The sequence below is a fragment of the Macrosteles quadrilineatus genome, unplaced genomic scaffold (genome assembly GCF_028750875.1).
Source record: "Macrosteles quadrilineatus isolate MER2022 unplaced genomic scaffold, UCM_ALF_1.0 Scaffold_4__1_contigs__length_99947679, whole genome shotgun sequence".
NCBI lineage: Eukaryota > Metazoa > Arthropoda > Insecta > Hemiptera > Cicadellidae > Macrosteles > Macrosteles quadrilineatus.
Genome location: NW_026542597.1, coordinates 38,233,399 through 38,247,910, shown reverse-complemented (window position 1 = coordinate 38,247,910; position 14,512 = coordinate 38,233,399). Strand labels below are relative to the sequence as shown.

Genomic DNA, 14,512 nt, shown 5'->3' with positions numbered 1-14,512 from the left:
TTTGTGATTTTCCCTAAAATATCATAGTCACTCCCACCTACCCCCATGATAAAAGTTGTTGACAAGCTTATGGAAGAAAGTATGTGTCAGATTGCTGATAGGCTGATACTGTTTATTTGTATTTAATGTATGTTGCTTATGCTTATTGCTTATTATTTTAAAAGTAAGGGTTAAGTGGAGGAGATAGATTTCTTCCCTAAAACCACCTAAATATTGTGAACAAAGTTTAACTATATGCATTAATGCAACATAACAGAACTTCATAATGGCAAAGTAGCACACTCAAGTCCCGGCCGTGATTAAATCCAATTTCATCAATGACAGAATCTCTCAAATCATGGAAATGTGATGGGGCATCTCCCGGAGGGGGAGGAGGGGAATGTTTTAAAGGAATAAGGTAGGGAGGGAAGCTCCAAGTCACTTTTCACATCACCCTGACACCGAATCGATCCAACGACCAAATAATGACCCTGTCAAAACTGTTATCACTCTTCGATTCCGAACTCAATTTTCTACCTCAAAAGCGCCAATATAGGTCTATGCCTCGACCCAGGACGGTGGCAATAGCTTTGATAAATAATTTTCTTGATATCATTAAGGTAACAACATTAATAACTTTTAATACACTAACGGTTATTTCCAAGGAACTGTTGTAAAATGAGTATGTTTTATCTGATTTTAGAGTAAACGCGACAGTGCGCTCATTAATCTATGGAGTACCATATTAACAAGCCGTGGTTTGGGTGTAAATAGTTTTAATTTGTCTTAATTGTTTAATAGTAAAATGAATGACTTAATAATAGTAACATGAATTAAGGATGAAACAAAGCACTTTAGCGTTTATTGGACATATAATCACGCCTTATAAAACTGTCTTTACGATCCATGAGAATTTGAATAAGGAAGTTTGTTTGATGTATAGCTATAGTGTATACTACTGCAGTGAATTACATACAGTTAGCGGATTCATTAACAGGATTCTTACGATTTTGATTTTTCATTTTGGTAATTTTACTCTTTCACCAAGTGATTTCTAAGAGCGTGTCAAACCCATAGATTACATATTCCCTTATGAACTAACTAAATCCATTAGTGATATTTTACTCGGTAGTACACGCGAATAGTGCGTATTACTTTTAGTATACACATTTATTTTTATTTAACCAACTTTAAAATATTTCGAATCAACAAAACTATCTATTTGTGAAGTATAAGTAACTTTTTATCTGGTTTTATAACCAAAGAATCACGTAGACATTAACCCAAATGAAGGAAAGACCAATAATCCGTATACATTAACGCACTCGAACACAACACGAACTCTTCCAGATTTTATAATGTAATTAGAAGTCGACTTGGAATATCAAAGTCAATGAGATGAAGCATCTAGTGAATATTAAAGGATTGCGATGTAAGAACTTTTCTCAATTGATCCTGCTGGGATGATCTCGCTTTAGGCAAAGGTTAAATTAGCCAGAGTTGTAAAAGAAGCAACAAAAGGCAACGGCGCAATTTGTCACGAAGAGTAAAGGGTTTTGTGCATTGAAACATTTTTAAGTTCTTAACTTCTTGGTCGTATAGAAAACGTTCATTTTAAAGAGATTCTTTTAAAGCTAGTCAAAACGGTGGACATACACATAACAATGAGGGAGATACAAAGTGTGTTTAAAATAAATTAAATAATTGCCTCATAGGCACTGGTATAGGGTTTGGAAGGACGTTTAAGCTTTTCATTATTTCAATTCAAACGTTAGGCCTAACTTACTCAAGTGTTAATTAATTTAAAGTATGCTTTGCAACCGGAAGAGAAAGCGGAAATATAAGGCGGTTCTTTTACCTGCTGTGCAATTACACATCCATAATAGATTTTATAATAAACAATTTAACCGCTTAGTTTGATATTTTCAAATCCAGGAAAGGGGTTTGAATTCCTTGGGCTACCCAGTACGATATGTAAGTGGAGTTGGCGCGTGTATAGAACACTGGCAACTACAGTGTATAATTTAATTTGAAGAGTTATAAAGTGTATACTCTCTTTCAAAACTCTTACTTGAATCCAATAGATGAAACGGAGTCGAACAATTAATATATTATAGTAATATAATAAAATAATCACTTGCTAGTATTACTCTTTTACATAGGATAGAGATGTTTCACCCGAATCCTAGATTTTGGTTTAGCCACTTTACCTTCATTTCATTGAGCGGAGCGAAGCTCTTTGAGATCGACTTCAATGCAAACTTTCTAACACATTAACTCAATAACGGCTGGACATATTTTAGCTGAACTTAATTACCAAGGTTGTTTTGTCAAATGTTTGGATGGTTTGGACGAAACCGATTTCAATTTTGATAATGCCAGTATAATTTAAAAAGTAACTCAAAGTTTTTAAATTTTAACATTGGTTAAATGGGTTGCCATAATGGTTACAAGATAACGACGTAAATGTAAACAAAATAAAGAATCATAGCATATGTTAAAATCAAGCCACGACCTAAACACAGTACAAAGGGGAAATCGGATGATGACCACTGATCAAATAATACAGAGAAAGTCTTAAGTTTACATTTACGTCGCAATTTGGAAACGACCACTGATTGAATAGGTGCAGTATTTTACAGATTTGATTTACGTAGGTTGTAACAAATAACATTGTTATCTCATGTTACTGGGAATTAAACCAACTACATGATTCTGCAGTTTTAAATAACTAGGTATTCTCAAATCAATATTTTTATCTTAATAGGCTATTATGAGCATGCTTTCTTATTATTTCATTTGAAATATTTTTGGTGATATCATCGTGTTGGCAACACACTTGTTGTATTGATTGTTCTGTTGGCAACGACTTAGGGTATATTATTACCCAAGAAGGATAACGTTTTTTTGTGTTTTAGTTTTACAAGAAAATACCCAATTCGCAGAAGAGTGTCATATATTAAGGAAAATTTCAGAATGCATTCTCAAAAACTGCCTGATATTTGTAGTAAATGAAGACGATCAATAAACGCCTGAAACGCACTAACAACTACGCCTACTTTTAACAATGTTTTGAGATAGTTGAATGTAGAACACTTGCTTGAAAACAATGTTTTTCATAATTATGTTAAATGTACAAAATCTAAGAAAACAAACCTCATAAGGTATGGTGGCAACTATTTGTGCAATTCTCTCAAAGCAGGCAAGTCTTGAAAAAGTTACATCTGCTAATCATATGAATCCATGCAGGATTATTTCTGCCTAAACTGCGAAATCTGGCCAAGATTGAGAAAATGTCGATTGGTCGATTCAAGGTTGGGTTTTACCAGACATTAGCAAGCAAACACAGGAAAAATACCGATACAAAGGATGTTATGTCCACATATGTACTAATGAAACTTGTTATAGATATTGATAGTTCTGAGCGAAACTGATAAGTTAAATTGATGAAACATTTTAATTTTGTATTACTAGCTGACCCGGCGAACTTCGTATCGCCTAAGTTATAGGTTTCCCCTAAGACAGACCGATGGAAAGAAAGTACCGTTACGTTTAATTTTCAAGATGATCTCGTTCGCATCGCTCAATCACGTCCTGGTTGAAGTTCGCTCGCTACGCTCACTCACCTTTGGGTTGGAGCTCGTTCGCTACGCTCACTCACCTTTAGGTTGGAGCTCGTTCGCTACGCTCACTTGCCTTCAGGTTAGCTCGTTCGCTACGCTCACTCGCCTCCAGGTTGAAGTTCGTTCGCTACGCTCACTCACCTTTTGGTTGCAAATTAGCTGTTGTCATAAATGTAAAAGAAATAATAGTGCTGCACCCTGTTGGTAATCCTTGTAACTTTAATGCTATTGAACATCATAGAACAGAACCAACTTGTTTAATTGAAACAGCTGTTAGTTAAGATTCATTAATTCCATTTCTCATAAGGTTAACATGGGAAACTCCAGAGCCACTGGGGCGGAGCCCTTTTAAGAATTTTGAAACGGGAAATAGTTTACGTCCGATTCGCATACCTACAGAATTTACACACCAAATTTCATAACGATCGGTGAAGTCGTTCCGGAGGAGTTTGCAGACAAACACTGTGACACGAGAATTTTATATATTAGATATCTATACACATTTTATTTATTTATTGCTTTATTAAAAACCATGGAACGTGACCGCTCCGCTCAACCGGATTTCACTGCTATGAAAGCAATCCTCGTTTCTTTGTTCACATTTGACTACCGACAATTTGTCTTTTATTTTAGGCAACAAGAAAGACTGCCTTTTAAAGAATCAACGGTTTGATCATAGGTTTAAACATATAGTATTAGTAGGATATATTGTTTATAATAAAAGTTGTTTTGATACCCCCCACAGACAAGCCTTTTTGTAGCTTGGAGCAAAAGTGTTAGTTAGGTCCAACGTGCATGCAAATACCATTTGGAATTGTAAACTATAGACTTAGCTAAATTGCGTATTCGAATTACTATAATCCGAGTAAGTTAAATACCTTTAAAATTAAAGTGTTTGATTTTTAAACTCAATTTAGTAATTTGTGTTAAATTTGATTTGGTAATATATATGTCAAAATGAAGATCAACAACATGTTGGGTTTGAATACTGTATACCGTCTTCTGAAAGGTAAGAAGGTCTAGAACAGCACGGAAATGTCGCCAGGTACGATAAGGTCATCACGACCTTTCTATGAGTCTGTTCTACATTCTATGTTAAAGGTGACACTTTTTACTAAAGGAAATCGCAAAAAAACTTGAATGTACCATAGAGGCTTTATTTTCAAATTTCAAACTCTGAAACCATACTAGAGTATTTTTTCGTCCGTAAATATTTAAGTATTTGTCAAACTACTTTAATGATTAAGGTTGAACGCGAAGCTGCTAACGGCAAAATTTAAAAAATATTTAATTGTAAAACAATCCTTGAGATTTTTTAATCTAAACTCTAACACTGGACACCATACTTAACAACTAGCCTCAAAAGTAGCCGATTGCGAGTTTAAATCGTTTTTTTTTCGAGAGACGATTTTATTAGCAGAGTCCGAAAATGCGATTTCTTTGGAAAAAAATTAAAACGTGCTGTGAAAAGTGATACATTATGGTACGAAAAGTACCGCTAATTTTATAAGGACGCGTTAAAATATCAACTAATTACCATAACTGTACAATCAATGTAAGTTTTTCATAGCTGATTTAAAAACCAACATAGTTTTTTTTACATATATTGCGTTGTCTTTATTGATGGTGGTGAATCGACTGTGCTCGAATCTGGGTCGAACCAGCAGATTTAGCATTCTCATGGATCAGCTGAAGATAATGTGGGGTACGGTGTAGATATAGACCGGTAACGTATGAATTTTTTGGCATTTCACGAATTTTAGAACTACGAAACCAAACAAATCTAATCAAATCACAATATTCTATAACTCCTGCATGTTCTTATTGTTTTTGCAGAAAATATATATTTTTCATAGATGTAGTTTGCCGTCTCATCCTATCGTATTTTTTATAAGAGCAGTACACATGTTAAATTAATGTCAAAACTGTGATAGGCGGTATTATTTCAACGTTGGCAAACCTCTATAGGGGTATGTACACGTAAAATTTGTGAATCAGATTTTCCAAATGTATATGAATGTTTTTATTTACTTTTAATAAAATAAATTGCTGCAGCTTTCTAGACTTGCAGAGTATAAAATCGTTACCTCTACTGATCAGTAGATTTTAATTGTGTTGTAATTAATTAATTAGTCATTATATTGCTTCATTACATCAGGTTATTAAGCCTATTAACATCAAACGGCATTACTAAATTAAGCGATTGATCGAGGCATTATAGTAGTGTTATCATTTTTTTGATGATCAAGAAGTTATAATTTTTAAAACATAAAATATTATCACTGAACCCTTTTGTTTATCATCAAGGAGCAGGTCTACTTCCTTAATAATTCAAAATTTCAAAAATACTCATACAGTACGTACACTAGATTTTTTAAACTATAAAACCAACCTGTCAGGTTAATATAATATTTTAAAACTATAACCATTTTGTTATTTAATAATAGAAAATGAACGCCTGACCTACATTTTAGCTTAAATAGTTCATCATTGATTTCTACATAATATAGTACTAATTATGCGCAAACTTTTAAATTTGTATGCATTTCACTGTGATTACCTAACGATGCCAGTTAAAAGAAATGTACTAAATAGACAGTTTCGTTAAATTGAACAAAAACTTACCTCAGATAAACTATGGATGGTTTTGGATGCTAAGAGCCTCCACAGGGGAGTAAACTAGCGATGCGATTGTTATCGTATTGAAATGTCACGATATGAAAACTGGAGGATCTATCGAGTGTGCAGAGTAATTTAAATTTGTAACATATGTATCTCTTGGTTAGAAACTATGGCACAGATGTAATAAAATGTATATACTGTATTTAATTTTTGCCTGTAGATATAATTACTGTTTGATAATTTAAAAAGTATAAATTAATTGTTGATGATATATTTAAAAGAATATATATTGTTTATTGTCTAGCATTTACCACAAATGTTGTTTGTAGAAATATAAAGGACATCTATGTATTTTACGAAAAAGAATTACGTTCTTAACTACAATTACACATACAACAGTGTCGAAAACACACGAAGTACCTACGATCATAGATAAATCATACTCCCTTGCTACGATGAAATCAGTACGATTCGATATCATCGATTACTTTCACCCGCCATAATACTGTATCGAATCGCACTGCGATCTGTCGTCTGCTACGGTCCTCCCAGCTGCGGTTGTCATAGCAACCGATATTGATTCTCCCCCTTCCTTGGCCGTCAGACCAACATAAGAAAATGGTTATTGAATAAACTAATGGTACAAAAACTGCTCCTAGGACAAGTTTGGTCATTTCGTGTCATTTACAAGGTTGAAATAAGCTTCCATGCTTAATCGCTTTATTTGTGATAGATGACACAAAGACCTATTTTGATATTTTATGTTTATGGCGTTCTTATATTTTTAAAATTACTTTTACGTTTGTATAAATCATTAGAGAGTTATATGTTGTTATACTAATATTTAGGGGAGCGAGCTGGCGTAGTGGTTAGAGAGCGGGACTTCAGTCCCTGAGGTCCCTAGTTCGATTCCCGCCAAGTCGCCAATGGATTTTATCTAAGTGATAATGCCGTAACCCCTAGGTCTAGCCTGAAGTAATGTGAAAAACAATCCCAGGCTCGTGCCTAGCGTCGAAAAAAACTAATATTTAAGGTACATACCTTCACGTCCACAGTTCATAAATTAATGGTCAAACCAACTACATGTTTTGCCTATACATAGGCATTGTCAAGTGATCCTTCAAGAACGTTTCGTTCATTGTAGACTCGACAAAAAACATTTAAACGTTCGTTACGATACATTGTACGAAACATTGAACAATTATTAGGCCTACTATTTACCGGTCGCGGTACGGAGGCAGACTTTAGTCATTAGTAGATGTAGACTTTAGTCTGCTTAGTAGGCATACTAAGTGTTAAATGTTTCGTACAATGTATCGTGTTTTATGTGTATTTATTAAAATTTTTTTGACGAGTCTACAATGGACGAAACTTTCTTGACGGATCACTTGATAATGCCTATGTATAGGCGAAACATATAGTGGGTTTGACCATACATTTATGAACTGTGGACGTGAAGGTATGTACCTTAAATATTAGTATAATCAACAGTTCAAAGGCTACAGTGAATTTTAATATGTTGTTATCCTAAAACCCAAGTTTTCAAATTGTGAAAAACCAGAGAAAACGTAGAATTCACCTTTGACCTATAACACAGTTAACTGAAAGATACCCAATAAGCGTATGCGTTACATATGGTTACATCTACATGAACCAGCTGTAGCAATACAATTTTTAAACAAGCGAACAGAGTAAGCCTCTGTAAAAATTCCATTTTCTTCTTTAGTTACAGACATGGTTGCTGAATATTTATTTATGATTAATTTTGCAAACAGTGTCATTTGGAGGCTTCTGTGCGACATGGTCGATAGTGTAAATTAAGTTGACTTTTTAGCCTATAAAGGAGGCTCTATTCATCATCGGCAATTTGTATTCGTAAAGAAGCGAAAATGGTAAAATGTTAATAACATTCATTATCAATGGTACCGTAATGCAAAAGTGGGTTTACAGTAAAGTGATGGTCAAGTATAGCACTAGCATATGCTACCAGCCAAGATTATATGAGTGTAATGATAACAATAGTAATAAGCAACAAAAACAGCTTCTGGCAATGAAAGCCCCTTTTTCACAGGCGTGGTGTCAAAAATGGCAATTAAAGTTTACACATCTCATATCGAACCTCTGTGAATTATGTTTAAAAGTGTTATATGGTTACGACAAGTGTCGAAATGTGTAAAAAACGCAACCTTATGCTAAACATGTTTCAGTAGTATTTCTTAATCCATCCTCAGAATGTGGGTTAAATCATTTATTACTTCCCAAACGTTTTTCATTACATCCTAATGGTACTGCTGAGAAAATTCTTTTGCATGTCTGTGAATGCTAAAGTGCATTGATCTTACATTTATTTATTTATAGAACAATATATAAACTTAAAAATTATTAAGACTAATATAATATGTTTGTAAAACTCTGATTTTCCTGTGAGTGCAGTAAAATTCACCCTAAAATAATACGGGGAATTCAAGCCGTAAACACTGAAATTACCGTACCAGATAAACATGCCATAACAAAGTCTAGAAGACTATAACTCTATTTTAAGTACCTAATGTCAGTTATATACTTGAATGCACAGTGTTGGTCTTGGAGGGACTCGCAATGAACGGAGAATCCTTTCTCTTAGAGCGAGAGACTCGATGTTGGAGGAAAGGCGGTAAGCAATTTTTGGCCCAATGATCTAAAAAAATGTTTGACACAAAGTTAGAAATTCAAATGAGTAGACCTTATACAATTAACATTGCATCGTTGTAAGTAGAGTCTGTTGCAACACATCCCTACTTCGCCATCAGCATAAGCGAGTTTGGCGTCTTATTTATTTTACGAAGCTCTGTGGCCGCTGTTTTAACAGTGGATGGTTAACATCCTCACTCGTCAACATTGGAGGGTTCGGAATCACTGCTGAGGAAATCAATGACGTCAAAGTTCAAAAACACGGATAACTTGTACATCGCGTGCTGAAGTAGCACAGCATCGATTGTTGCTTGCATGACAACGTCTGTATTGCAACTCTCTCGAGTGTTGTATGCTGCTTGTATGCTTGTTGTGATGTGATGTGCGATAAACTGGCGAAGGTATAATAATGGGGGGACAAGCTTTGCTAGTCAAAGGTTGTATGCTGCTTGTATGCTTGTTGTGATGTGATGTGTGATAAACTGGCGAAGGTATAATAATGGGGGGACAAGCTTTGCTAGTCAAAGGTTGTATGCTGCTTGTATGCTTGTTGTGATGTGATGTGTGATAAACTGGCGAAGGTATAATAATGGGGGGCAAGCTTTGCTAAGAATGTATAAGTTTGACAACGACACCAGTATCACCACTCTAGCCTTTAGAGTAGATCGGAGCAAAGTCAGAACCTTTTGATGTTTCAAAACTGGAACTGGACCCGGTTGTCTTGATCATAATGGTCCTAACTAAAGGACTAACTGGTCTTAACTGTCAGTAACAAAGCCATAATATCATTTATCCAACACATTTACTTATCACCTTAAACACGCACCCTTAGGTGTAGGAAAAAAACTTAATCTATGAAGGGATGTATGCTTTGTTGGACTTTCTTTCATGATCTGTAAATAAGCAAGCAATTAACTATTATTTTTATTTAAGTCATATGTTTATGTTTCTATATTTGATTATTGTCTTTGCGTTTTTAACTAGTTTTCTATTCTGTCTCAATTTATTTTAATATTCATGAGTTTTTATAGTCATTATTGAACTATTTTTATTACATTTATTAAGCTCTCCCCTTTAGGTTATGGGCCCAATGGGCTCTAGACTTGTCATATCCCTGAATCTGTCTTTACTACATATGTCAATTCAAATAATGGTCAAGACAGATGTTTATTGTTTATGTTTACACTTTTACATTCTTCAGGTTAGTTGTTCATTACAAATTATTATGCAAGGCAGTTCACTTTTTAGTTATTTAATAAATAGTTTACATTCTATCCAGTGTGAGTAATTATCAGCATTAATAATACCAGGCCACCCATTTGAGTCACAACAAGACTCATTAATTTAATACATTCCCAAGTAAAATCAGTTTCAATCTAAATGATTTATCAGTCAGCCTAGGTTGAAGTGTAAAGGTTTGTTCTTGTAACATCTCATAACATGTTCACAAATGACTAGTACTGTAAATTACCAAATTGAACCACTAAACAAAAATAACTATGACACTTGGAGAATTCAGGCACAAGCAATATTAATAAAATCTGATCTATGGAAAAATGTCTGCGGAGAAGAACCATGTCCTGATGACAGAGATCCTGAAAAGAAGAAAATATGGTTGAATCAAGACTTGACAGCAAAATCAGATTTAATACTATCAATCTCTGCAGGTGAGCTTAGGCATATAAAAAGCTGCAAAACCTCAATAGATATTTCGGAAACTTTGAATAATATTTATGCGTCTAAAGGCCCTGCCCGTAAGGCAACACTTAAAGAAATTCATTCAACACAAATTAAAAAATGGATATAATGTAAGAAATCAGTTAGACGAGTAGGCCTAATATAAAGTAATATAGTAATCAGTAATAAAACATAAATTAATGATGCTGTTGATAGGTTATTAGAATTAGACATTATTATAAATGATGATCTTTTGTCCATAATTATGTACGGTCTCAATTCATCATTTGAGAACTTTAAAGTCAATTCCACAATTAATATGCTCTCCCACTTATGCTTCTCGTGATGTACTTGACTGCTTGGACGTTAAAAGTTAAGCCATAGATACTATAAACATGGTGGCCGAGCTTTGGTAAGAGATTACACACAGTGTATGATAACACTCTGGTGTATTGAACGCTACTCAATGTTTTGCGTAATATGCTATGTTTTAAACCATTAGCCTACAAATAATTAATGATCATCGAACATCCGAACCGAGCTTTGCTAAATAAATAAGCTATTAGCTGTCAACGTTTAAAACGAGAGTAGTAGGCTACCTACTGTAGTGCTCGATACCATTGATACCGTACTTACCACAACAATAATACCGTAACAACAAGATAATGGATAACCATAGATGGATTGATAATGGATACCGTACTTAACAAGTTGGGCAAAGGAACTGACGATGAAATGACTCAGACTCAGACGTTTTCCCTATGTATACATTTAATTCAAAAAGACGGTCAAGTGGCCCGGCGACGAAGTGATTTGTTCGATCAACTGGTGGTCCCCCATTTATAACACGTTCTACATAATATTCCATAGCGCATAACCCAATGATCTTTGAGGATTTGGCACAATTAAGGAACTCTTTGGCACAATTAATGCACGACCCTCAAACTTAAGACCAATGGAATTTATTTTCTTCAATTTATGTTCAATCAAATCTGGAAATCTGAAACTGTACGTTGGAGCTAACCAAACATAGATAATTGGGATACGCGTAAACTCGAATATTTTATTTGTAGCCTACTGTCGTATTTTGTTTTAGGTGGTGTTTTTAACTAATGTATATTTGTTAAATACTTGTTTTTCTAGACGATTACACCAGAAACAACCTAATTCTAAACTAACATTTATGAGTAGGCTACTATGTACAAATTGTTCATATTAGGCTGTGTAATTTCGATATATACTTAAATATTAAAACTGTTTTTAGAAACTACAGTGACATTACAACTGTTATTATTTAGTTTTTAACTGTTCTTAGTCAGTAAAAAAGCTGACAAGGCATCTTACTCCATTCTACACTAATCTTTGGGTTAATACGCCCAGTTGTGGTGTCATGGTAATGTAAACATAACTTTTTAAATACACGATTAGCAGGTAAACTCTCTCAAAATTCTAAATCTTACTATATATGTATTATAAATGTGAAAGTTTGTTTGTTTGTTTGAAGTTCAATCACGCATTAACTTCTGGACGGATTGGGCTGAAATTTGGCATGATGATAGGTCAAATTCCCGATTAACATATAGGAATATTATCTCAAAAATCCTTTCGGGCTCCGCCCCAGTGGCTCTATAGTTCTTACATCTTACATCCGGCGTCTTCTCCACGATCAGCCGATCGGGGAATCGTCAATTTATAACTGCAGGGTTAAAAAACCCCTGCAGTTAACCCATGTTCCCCATGTTAACCTTATGAGTGTTCATTTTTAAAGGAAATTAATTTAAGTATTTAGTCAGTTGTTTCAACTAAAAAAGGTGGGTCTATGATATGCAAAAGCATTAAAAGGTTATAAGATTTACCAACAGGGCGCAGTACTATTATTATTTTTTTTGCATTTATGAAAACAGCTAATTTGAAACAAGCAGCAACAAAAAACTGTAATACGCAATAAGAACTGTAAAAGTTGGATTGTTTACAGTTATGTTCATGTTTTTTTTTATTTCATGAATAATTTGTGTTATTTTGCGAAAGTTTAATGATTTATTTTTCTCTATTGTTTAGGTGAAGTGGTAGAACATTATGTCTATTGTCGATGTGTAATACTAAAGTATACCGTAAATTTAAAGAACGGATTTTATCAAACTGTTATTTTGTTCTCCCCCATTGTTAACGGAAATCTTAAGTATAACTGCAATAAGCATTAGCCTATATACTTATATGCCAACCCCGTAGGAAGGAAGGGTACTCTGCTAGTTGTATATACCATTGTTAGCTACAAAGTATCTGGTTCGATAGGCTTCACCTGATAGGTCGTTATCAGTCAACTTGACCTTGGTGTCGAATACAAAGCTCACAAGTGATAACGAGCTACTTGTGATGAACGATTAGCACGTCTCCCCCTCCCACCATCACAATCACCCCCCTCCCCCCCATGACACTCAACCAACCCTGGGTCTCGAAACCTAAAGTACACTTCAAGACCTGTCATAGACGCTTCGCAACATTATCATAAACTCACATTTTACAATCACAAGTATTTCGATAAGACATCTTGAAGTTTCCTTAATATTTGAATGACACGACTCCCAGATAAAACTATTTTTACAAATTGACTAAGCATTGTAAGGTTATAGACAGCTAATTTAAGTATAATCTTTATTAAATTATTAAACAAAATGAACATGAATGAAGGAAAAAATACTTCACAGAATACAAAATAGTAGATCGTTCTGTTTGAAAGACCGACTTTTAGAGTAACGACACTACCAAGCCGAGATTTGACAATGGCAACAAAAACATATTTCCAAAAGCTATGCCAATGGAAATAAACTTTATTTCATGACTCTACTTTTTGAGATGACACATAAAATAATGATGGAGCTGTCATCCTACACACGTCCCAACTGATGGTGCTTGTTTTATGGAAGGTCATGCACGAAAACAAACAACCATTATAACTTTTTGTCACGCGATATGACATTGCCAGTGTATTGTAAAAAACACACCAATAGTGGTGTACAGTGTGTGTAGTGAGGTAGATTATTACACAATCGGGAATTAGGTGAGTTTTCCGTTAACCACTGTTTGTGTGAAGGTTAGTTGTAAGAATCCATGTTGAAAGTATTGACGGCAAAAAACATGGTTTTACCATAGATTAAACATTGTACAAAATGGATACAATATTCTTTTTTAATTTAAATTAATAAATTGTTTGGAAAAGTTTAACTAACAAATCAATCTAAATTAAAACAGAGAAACTGTATGGTAGGCCTAATTCCTTGCCCTTTGCTACCATTGAAACCAATCAATTACTTATCAATACTTATAAATGCCCATGACACTCCGCAAGTTTAAATTTGTTGTTAACCTTAATTTCAGCCTCATCCTCATTCCTAAAGTCAGCATTCACTGAGAAGAGTCAGTATTACAGCTTTTTTAAGATCTTGGAAGCAGGTCGCATCCCCATGCCACAACTAGCATTATTATCAAATCACAGTTCATTCTTGTGCTGTACCGGCTAGCCCCAGTTCATTATTGTTCTGTACCGGCTAGCCCCAGTTCATTCTTGTTCTGTACCGGCTAGCCCCAGTTCATTCTTGTTCTGTACCGGCTAGCCCCAGTTCATTCTTGTTCTGTACCGGCTAGCCCCAGTTCATTCTTGTGCTGTACCGGCTAGCCCCAGTTCATTCTTGTTCTGTACCGGCTAGCCCCAGTTCATTCTTGTACTGTACCGGCTAGCCCCAGTTCATTATTGTTCTGTACCGGCTAGCCCCAGTTCATTCTTGTTCTGTACCGGCTAGCCCCAGTTCATTCTTGTTCTGTACCGGCTAGCCCCATTTCATTCTTGTTCTGTACCGGCTAGCCCCAGTTCATTCTTGTGCTGTACCGGCTAGCCCCAGTTCATTCTTGTTCTGTACCGGCTAGCCCCAGTTCATTCTTGTACT

At 34.8% G+C, this 14,512-nt stretch overlaps 1 protein-coding gene across 1 annotated transcript in view; it reads right to left on the bottom strand.

Annotated features, from left to right (window-relative positions):
- Nucleotides 1-6,269, bottom strand: part of LOC128992200 (glutamate [NMDA] receptor subunit 1) — a 28,593-nt gene extending 22,324 nt beyond the window's left edge. Inside the window, exon 1 of the mRNA XM_054415666.1 lies at nucleotides 6,228-6,269. The gene's annotated coding sequence lies outside the window, so the exon portion shown is untranslated. The remainder of the gene's footprint in view (nucleotides 1-6,227) is intronic.
- Between the last annotated feature and the right edge of the window lie 8,243 nt (nucleotides 6,270-14,512).